We start from the raw sequence: 10162 nt of genomic DNA, 5'->3' as shown, positions 1-10162 counted from the left end.
CTGCGCTCTCATGTAATGCAATGATAAATTATCGAGTTAAATGATATGCTTTTATATAGTATGTATTTGCCATGCTGTGGCATTGTGAGTGATATGCTGAATTACTGTATGTCCAGCTACGGGTTTGTATGCTTCGTATGATATTGCGTTATGTTATTGCGTATATTCTAGTATGCAAAATCGTCGCCTGTTGTAAGCTTTGATTTTGTGTGTGTTATATGCGAAATTATTGTGTGCTAAATTATCATATGGCATATACTTTGCTTCCATATACTTTCCATATACGTTATCATGATATGTGATGATATAGCACAGTAATATCCTATGCTATAATAAAATAACATATGTTATACTACGGTATGGTATACGATTGTATTGAGTTGACTTGTGTGTTACGCAGGCTGGTAACACGCCAAACGAGCACTGAGACGTCTGGAGGGTGCGACACGCAAAGTGAGATCGAATCTCACCATCCCTTCTAGGGACACAGCTCATCCCTGACTCCGAGATCCACAGCCTGTCTCTATGTCAACTTTCCCCGGACCCCGTACTGCCCAAGAGCCTGCTTGACAGGCAGCCACGGACCCAGCCCCCTACGCAGCGCTGCGCCGAAATAAATATACTCCAGCCTCCTGCACCGGCTCTCTCCTAAACTTACTCCGGGAGTGGGCCCGTCCGATGGATCGATGCACTTAACACCAACTTTACCTGCTGGATTTCTACAGGAACAACTGGAGACTGAGGATTGAAAAGGAGAGCATCTTTTATTCCCCCTTTAGGGAGCCCTGTGCTGGAGGACAGCGGTGTTCCTCGAGGCAACTGATTTCAAGGTCAGTGACTAGAATTAAAAGCTTGCACAGCACAGTGATGAAACGCCGCATTGTTCCGGGGGCTGCTTGCGCTGCAAAGGCAGCTTGGCTCTATGCAGCACTGCTCTCGGTGCCACTCTCAAGGCTGAAAGACTCACTGTGTGCGCTTGCCACTTGCTCCGGGAGGACTGCAAAGGAATGCAGAGAAATGCTGGGGAGGTAGGAGACTTCGGATGAGGAGACCCATATATGGAACCATTTGTTGCTGAAAATCTGCGACGAAGTGTCATTGTTAGATGTGAGCGCCTGGACGAGATGCAATTGCAGTATAGGCGCTTTATATTGTACAGTGACTGACGCAGTACAGTACAACACTGCAGGGTTTTATTATAAAAGCTACAAGTGTTGACAAACCAGGCTTGGGTAGGGTTGGTTCTTAAATGCAAGAGGCATTGTTTCTTTCCATGCACCTTCTGCGGCCGATCCCACACATAGAAACACAAAATAGACAGCAAAATGAATGTGCAAACTGGTGGCCCATTTCATTGCCCGTGTAATGGATACGGGCTATAAACTTGCAGTCAGTTACATGTCCTGAATATGTTTTGTTTTCCATTTTACTCTATGCATACGTGTTTGTAGAAAGATAAATGGCAGCCCCGCAGTGCGCCTCCGTGTGTACAGTAGGGTAACAGATGAACGCTGAGGCGTCTATGCTCTGCGCTATCACATTGCACTGCAGCTGCAGCCAGGGCCATTACTGGGCTAAAATTGGAAAGAGATGCAGCGGGGGGCAGCTGACGAAGCTTTTCTCAGGGAGCAGCAGCGGAGGCCAGGCATTCCCCTGGAAGCACCCCGCCCCCACCCGGGCCTGATCAATAACTGCATTGGCCTGCACGGAGGCTACCGTGATAGGAGCACGGCCTTCACAGACAGCTAGCCACATTCCATACTTGTGCCTATGACCGCATATACCGTTCGTCACTGACCGGATTGATCGCTAAGAATAAGGGTCATCTATGTTACCGAATCGCATTTTATCAAATAAGGAATGATAAAATTTGAGTCAGCTGATGGAATTCAAACTGTATTCTTATGTTCTATTGGCCTAATGCGTACGTTTCCTTCTTTTGATGTTGAACATGTAAACTGCCTCCACCATAAACTGCATTGTTAGTTGGTACATAGATGTAAGTATAAGTCGACTAAATGGAACTCATTTTATCGACACCAGACTGAGGAAATACCGAGGTTATTGCACTGCTACAAAAATCTGATTCATACATTTAATTAGTTCAATTCATGTCACTGCTTAATTTGAGCTGGTGGTTTACGGTGCGTGGCACCAGCACATATTTTTAGGGCGGGCACTTAGTTTTCTGTATCAGGTATTTACTGTGAGCAAAATACACTAATGTGAAAGACAGAGGAAGAGAAAAACAAAAAAGCATCACAAAGGTAGAAAGCAGCAAGCTGCAAGAGTGAAGTAATGGGGCAGGAAGTGGCTGTAAATGGATTAAAGAGGCCGAGATGGCTTTAGGATTTTGCTGCCTCAGTTTTCTGTGCTCGCACATTTAAATGGAGTTGTTGCTTGTTTCAAAGGAGAACTTTGGGAACCGGCACGTTTTTATTTACAAATTAAGCACTGATTCATGTCTTTCATTGATATACGATTCGCTGTTTAAATATCATATATAAAATAGTGAATTGCCTCTTAGTGCATCACTAACCAACTTTATTAAAATCCAACACATTGACACTTATTTTGTCAACTTGGAAGCACGGACGACTAAGTCAGATCTGCCGGGACTCGAACTTAGCCATACATTTTATTGATAGAATCAGGGGCACAACTAGACCTGAACTTCGGGGTAAAAGGCTGGTACTTCAAGCTGCACTAATCGAGCTACCACGTCACACAACGTGGGTATAAACATACTCAAAACAGAGGCATAACAAAGGCCCAAGCTCCAGCCCCCCCACCCCCCCAACACAGTGAACGAGGGGCAGGCCCTTGACTGGGTCTTGGTGGGAGGGGCTTCCTACAGCTACTTTGCATGGGGGGCCCTTAAGTTTCATTATGCCACTGGCTCAGAGCTAGTATGAGAGCATGTCTGACACAGAAAAGAAAACATTGAAGCCTTATTGGAAAGGTGTCTTATCTTACCAAAAACAACTAAACACACATAAACAAAAAAGTCCATGGAACAAGATGTGTATCTCCCAATAAACACAAGAAAGTGCTCCCACAAATGTCAAGTAGACTTACATGAACCCTAATTAAAGTGTGACACGATAAAGAGCATTATATGGGACTTCTATCTGAATGTCACAAAATGAGGGGGACTCACAAAGAGTTAAAAAAGAAAGCACATTCACAGAGCAGAGTAAGTGGGATAATTTTATAATGTAAAAACACACGCACATATACATATGTGTGTGTTTAAATTGTTATAGAAAAGACTTAGCTGGGGAGCAACAGAGCGCAGCATATTATGAGAAGTGATGGAAGCCGAAGCAAGACCGCACATATCAAGTGAGGGCTTAAATCTTTGAATTACACACAGTTACATTCAATTAAGGCAATTAAGACATCATCTGATCATCATAAATTAAGTGATTTTCCCTCAAATGCACAATTTTAGGTCACTTTCCAAGCTTTATTCACCATCAGGTCCCCTTGTTGACTTAAGGCCATATTACGAGTTTGACGGGCAGGAAAGCCCATCTGTCAAACTCCGATAGGGTTACTGCTGCCTATGCGGTGACTTCCCTGCTGGGGTTATTAAGAGTTTCCTCTTAGGTCTGCGGGCGGAAACCTGAGGTTCCGCCTGCTGGCCTGCCGGGAAACAGGGTACAGCATTATCTCCGGCTCGTAATTGAGCTGGCGGCAATGCTGTAGCCTGCAGGGTGCACCAGCACCCTCGCAGTGTTCACTGTCTGCAAAGCAGATTAAATCTTGTTATGGTCAGCATCAACAGCACGGTACACAATGCTGTAGGCCTAGAATAAGTGATATGTGGTTAACCAGACAAAGACCTTAGCATAGACCCATGTATGTGGAGGGTTGTGAGCCTGCCCGTTAACCCGCTGCCCCCTCATACTGGAATGCTGTAGCTCCGGCTAGTTGGCACCACCTGCCAGTAAGGAGCTGATGTTCCTCCACCTCAACAGATGCTGATGATCTCTCGCAAGAAGATGGAAGGAGTAGCTACCAGTCTAGGGAAGTGTTTACACGTTTGACCTTTTGTCTGCTGATGGAACTATGACTGGAGCTTGAGGCTGCTGAAAGTAATCCCTCCTCCTGTATCCTTGAAGCTGACCTACTCTCACAGGCTTTATGCTTCACACATCCATTCTCTCAATTTGGGGTTTGCCTACTGCAATCAAACCCCGAGAGGTGGTAGAAGCAGGGCACTGGCATGAGTTATGTCCATTGACAGAAGTCCACACAGTGAAAGTAGCAGGCACTGACAGTATATTATATATGCAGCAGCTTCACCTCCACACAGTGATTAGTTTGAAAAAAAAACTAAGTGATTTTACTCTAAATGTTTCTTAGCCCCTGCAACATTCATAACTAGCAGTGCAATCGATGACAGTCATACTTCTGGTGAAGGAGACAGCAAAGGGAATAGGTCAAAAATGCAGTAAAGTTTGCCTTAGCATAATTTCTTACTGCTTGTTCATACATCATTCACTCTGCCATCTCCTGTTTCACGTTTTCTCTTCTCTTACCATCTCAGTCGCATTCCTTTTTCCTCTCTTTTGTCCCTCCTTATTGTCTAACATGTTCTCTCTCTTTTCTCTGTCACTATTCTCTATTTTGTCTTGGACACTCTTTTTTCACAGTTTCTTTCCTCAGTCCCTTCCCTTTCACTCTCATCTTCCCTCCTTTCTTCTCTTGACTCCCTTTCAGAGACTGGCTATGTCTGACACTAACCACTTCCACAGATTAGGAGCTGGTGACTGGTATTTAAGTCCCCACAAAAGTTCAGATTTTACAATGCAGAAATGAATGCTGAAAGAGCTGAACTCTGCCTGTCAACTGCCTCAACACAGTCTATGAATCAACACGACTGTGTGTAGGGGCTCAGCTCTACGTATAAAGGTACTCTGCTCAGGTTTAGTGCACAAAATAAACTGTCTGCAAAGAAACTCAACATTGTATCTGGAGGAGCCCAGCTCCATCCTTGCACAAACTCTGCTGTATCTGTGAAGGGATTCTGGACTATGTATGCAGAGACTCAATTTTATTGTTATGGCCAGAGCTGCCACCTTTGTAACTGAGGAACCAGGATATTGTCTTTGCGTCGGCTCACCATCCCTGATTATGGGAAAATGCCTTAAACTGCCAATGCCTAAAAAATGAATGTAACCTTGTGTAATGTCACCTCTCATGTAAAACACTCCATTACCTTCCAGTGCTATTTAAAACTGTGAAAAAAGGTTGGCTCAATCCGTGAATGTTCTCCACTCTTCAATAGGGCAGGATATGAGTATGACAGAGACCTACTTTCTCTGCATGCGCAGGAACTAATAATTTTATTTGTGTAGGAACTCACCTATGTCTTCTAGGTATTCTAGAGAATCTCTAGAAGTACAACTCACTTCAGTTTTGCATTCCTGTGAGCAGGAAAAAAGGAAGTGATATTTGGAGAGGGTGACTACAGGGACAGAGAGTAGTATGAAAATATAAACTGTGCTGAAGTCCAGGTGACTGCCTATGGATGATGTGGTAAAAGTAAAAATACACCTCAGTACATAGGATGGAAAAAGGACCTGGTCTGAAAAGCAAAAGGCAAAGAACTAATATGAACCAAGGAAGCTCAATGTGTGAGCCACTGGCATTTAGGCAGGAGACAGTGAGGTGGGGAGGTGGTAGCCAATGGCAGTACTTGCCATCATATGTAAGAATTCAAACTTTCAGAAGGAGCCAGAGATCAGACAACAAAGTCTATGAAAACAGGGCCCCTATAAGGTCAGATGAGTTCCGGATTTGGCTCCAATTATTATCCCATGGAGGAGTAGTGCAGCAACGGTCTGCAGTCAGCTGCAGTTTGGGTGCTACAGTAACGATATTTTGGCTGCCAACAGGTGCTTCTTTACCAGTGCCTAGGGATGATTTAGAAAATGTTCTAGCACTAGGGGACCAAAATATGTCCAGTTACCGAGATACATCTTTTAAGGGTGCCAAGGGTATCCAATTTTGGGCTGCTCTGAAATGGTTTAGGGTCCAACTTACTGATTGACCCAAGGGGACTTTCCTGGTATTAGGTAGTGAATGAGTTCACCTTGTTGAGTACTAAGTAAGGGTCATAAATGAAATCTAAGGGTACCAAATCATATTTTGTTGCAGATGGAGGTTGAAGAGCCAGCCCAATGTGTAATCATGATTTTGAGAATTTCAGACAGAAAATTGTATGTCTAGCCTTTTATTGAAATGGATGTTTAATATACACAATATTAATATTTTGAAGTGTGTCAATATCAAGAAATGTTATTTATATATCTTTAGGAAAATAAAAATGGCCAGAGAATGCCAAATGTTGTGGCCTCAGGCTACTTCATTGCTTTAAAGGGGAATGGGATGGGTTTAGCTTTTTCACCAATATGTCATTCCCACTCAAGTTTGTAGTGTTCCTCACTTGTGTTAATGTGAATTGTTGTTTCTGGAACCAAATCCCCTCTTCAGGCAGACATTCACACAATGGGAGGTACCTGTACTGTGTCTAAGCAGAAGGCGCATACTAATTTGCCAGACTGAAGTTGGCATAGGGTAGAAGAAGGCAGGGTGGGAACCAGCTGATGCAGAAGAAAGCTTTGGTGGGTGCAGTGCCAGGTGCTGTCCATACACAGTGCCAAGCGGGTCCACTTGTCAGTCCATTTCATGATCAGCTAAGAAATACCCATGGCAAGAGGCACACACAGGGTTCTTTGCAGTGAAGTGTGTGAGGTCAGCACCCCTTCATAAGTCACAGTGGAATATGGCAAGCCATGTTTGTCCCTACTGTGGTGCACATGTTCCACCAAACTCAAAGTGAGCTAGTCTGCAATCATGAGGTAGAGGAGCAAGGTGACGGGCAGCTCTCCTCCACTGACTTTGTTTGGATTGTTAGAGTAACTGCCTGGCTGTTAAAGTAACGGTGTGACATGGCATTATAATCAAACCATCACCCTGATGCCAATACTGCCTGACAGACTCACAGACAACATCAATGCTTGGGCCATGTCGGACCTTCTTTCTATGACAGAACAGGCAGCCAGGAGCATTTTGCTCAGAGACTGCCCACAGGCCCATCTTTTAAAAGACCCTGACCCCACCAATAAATGCTGATGCCACCTACCATCAACCACCCAAACAAAGTAACTGCTGCCCAGACCCATATTTCCAATATCACTTTGCAAGTTCTGACTTTTTAGCTAGTAGTTAGAATTTTTAGAAGCAAAAACAGAAGTGCCCTAGAATGCAATATGCTCTTGGTAAAAAATTATGACTGCCTGATGGACACTGAATCACTGCAAAACCATTTAAAAAAAGAAAAACATGTTCTCTCCTTTTACTACATGTATACAGCGCTTACTCCCTCTTGTCAAGGGTAGTGAGCGCTATATAAATTAAATTACATACGATTAGGGCCACTAGAATTATGCAACAAGGGAGGGTCAATTTATGCGGCAGTGTTGAGTGAATTATGTGGCAAGAAAAGACAAACTATACGGTGTAATGTGAAACACTATTACTTCATATTTTTGTCATTTTTACACATAGCACTGTCTGTGCATTAGTTGCACCTCATTAGTACAGGTGTAACACCCAAATAAAGCAATAAGTGACCAGTCAAGGTTTGCAAGGGGTCTTCCACAGCCCAGTGACACATGTTGCTGCATATTTAGTTACTCTGAACCACTTGAGATAGAAACACATTTTATTTTTGTTAAAATCTACAGATTATACAGCAGAGGAAGGATTATGTGGCAAATGCAGTAAATCTATGGTTATGTAAAAAACAAATGCTGCAACCGCACAATCACATAATTCTAGTAGCCCTTCATACAATATAATTTGACATTTGTACCTTTTTTTGTCTGGAAGGACTCAGGTTAGGTCAGGTTCGGAACAGCATCAGAGCCAGACTTGAACCCAAAGCAGTCTTGGCAAATTTTGTCAGACCAGACCCTGTAGGGTACATAGCGAGCGGGGCTGACACTACAAAATAAAGAAATGGTAAAAACAGTGCATTCTACAACACATTTTTTCAAAATATAGTCAATTGTCCTCATTTTTAAAAGCAAAGTAAATGATGACCTTACAGGGCACCAGGATGTGGCAATCTTATTGGTGTTCTTCAGTAATTCCCTCACCATCACCCTCTAACAGTGTCACTCATCTCTCCAAAGCCCCTCTCTCACATCCATTTCATTTGTTTTATAGCACCTCTCTTACCAGGGTAGAGTGTTGGAGCACTTTACATTACACACTTACAGAGACAAGTAATCATACTTGTGTAAATCAGTGTATAGAAAATGTTATGCAAGACAAAGGGGACTAAAAGCTGTAGGATTCACGCCATCCATACTGGCTGGCATTTTTTCAGAGTGGTTGTTCTGAGGATGCATAAGCTTAGGATTCAGAATGTAACAGCGGGTAAGGTTGACTTTTCTATTAACAATTTATTTCTACACAAAGAAACCCTTTTTTAGCAAAATTAAGATAACCAAATACTGGGGAAAAAGTTACTTTCTAAACGGTACCATGCAGTTTGCCTGCAGTTCTTTGATGGCAGTTCATAGCTCATTGTGAAATGTGAACTGCATATTAACAAAAGGATCTCCGTGACAAAAGCAACATCCAACTAATCTATGCAAATAAAATACTGTTCTGTACACGTTCTTTGCAGCAGGCACATTAACTCTCTGTGCTACCTTAGATGGTTGAAATATACCACTAAACAAAACTCCACCTCTCTTTAGCAGGTACATTGAATCCCTTTGAGCCAAATGGGCATTGCGCGCCTGGCTAGAATTATATGTTTCAAAGTTAAAACCAATATGATTTTTCTTAAATGGCTAGTTGAACATCATTTTCCCGTATAACTGCTGCGGTAATATTTTTGACATGTTTCCACCTACCAAGAAACCTTCTGTGTTTGAAGAACCGCAATGCTGTCTGCAATCAACTTATCCAGGCCAATATTCTGTTTAATTTCACCTAAACACAGGTGCAGCCTTGTCAAATTCTAGAGGACAGAGTACTGTGCGTCAACTCAAAAGGACATTTTTCTATCACTAAATCTTCAACAAATAGCAGGGAATACATACAGACTTTTTTATATAATCAAAGGTTGCTATTGTTAAACCCGATGTTTTAAGGAATGATACTTTCCAGTTTTGTAACAAAACAAAATAATTAAAAAATATACCCAAGAGTGATTGGATTTTATTCACAAAAAGTCTATGATAGACATACTTGGATATCTGTAACTGGGTGTACTGGAGCAACCAAACCTACATGACTGCCACATAATAACTTACTTTCCGAAATGAAAGCGCAGTTAAACCCCAGACCGATATGAAAGAAATGTAAGAATAGGACCAATTACATTAAGTTTGCTGAATACTGTAATAAGCAGGATTTTAAAACGGCTGCGCACTGCTGTGGTATTGTTCTGTGCAGGTAGTGTGGTGGGGCGAGGGCCGCTGGCTACATAGATCAAAACTATAAAAAAATAGCCATCAAACCAGCGGCTAGGGTTCTACAAACCGAAAACAAAAACTTTCCCTTAGGTAGAAAAAGTAAATTTGCAAGCAATCACTCACTCAAAAATTACAACAATTTATCTAATCCAACACAAGCAAATACCACAGAAGTTTGAAAAATTTATACACCTTTAATAACCTTCGTTAAAGATTAATGTATTTAAAAATGCATATACATAAAACACAAATACACAAACATAATATACACAAAACAAGAGGGGGGATTTCCATGACAATCCAGTTCGTCTTTTGCAATAGTACTCATTATTCACGTCACTGGATCTCTATGAGTACATTCAGTATCATATAGATATCACCGTGCACGTAGACCGTGCTTTCAAACTCCGTCAAAACCGAGAAGGAGTGCTTCCATAGAAAAACAACTGGATTCTCTTGGAAATTCTACCTCTTGGTTTGTTAATTTCCCTGATTCTCGCGCCCGAACAAACCAAACAACTCCATGGATAAGAGTTTCCTCCTACCTTCATGTTTCGGGAGAGCACGCTTACAGCCCCCTGCTTTGATTAGGAGGCCTGCTCTGGTTTTAAAGATATAATCTTGGTGTCTTTCTTTGGAACAATTAGATTCACACG

At 42.3% G+C, this 10162-nt stretch overlaps 1 protein-coding gene across 2 annotated transcripts in view; it reads left to right on the top strand.

The window, feature by feature from the left end:
- The first annotated feature begins 549 nt into the window (after positions 1–549).
- HHATL (hedgehog acyltransferase like) overlaps positions 550–10162 on the top strand; it is a 337378-nt gene continuing 327765 nt past the window's right edge. Inside the window, exon 1 of one of the 2 annotated variants that reach the window (XM_069211017.1) lies at positions 550–830. The gene's annotated coding sequence lies outside the window, so the exon portion shown is untranslated. Of the gene's footprint in view, positions 831–929; positions 1029–10162 lie in introns of those variants that run through there. The other variant, XM_069211018.1, reaches the window with a different exon arrangement.

The sequence above is a fragment of the Pleurodeles waltl genome, chromosome 10 (genome assembly GCF_031143425.1).
Source record: "Pleurodeles waltl isolate 20211129_DDA chromosome 10, aPleWal1.hap1.20221129, whole genome shotgun sequence".
NCBI classification, from domain to species: Eukaryota; Metazoa; Chordata; class Amphibia; order Caudata; family Salamandridae; genus Pleurodeles; species Pleurodeles waltl.
The sequence above is the reverse complement of the archived record's forward strand: the minus strand, read 5'-3'. Positions and strand labels throughout refer to the sequence as shown.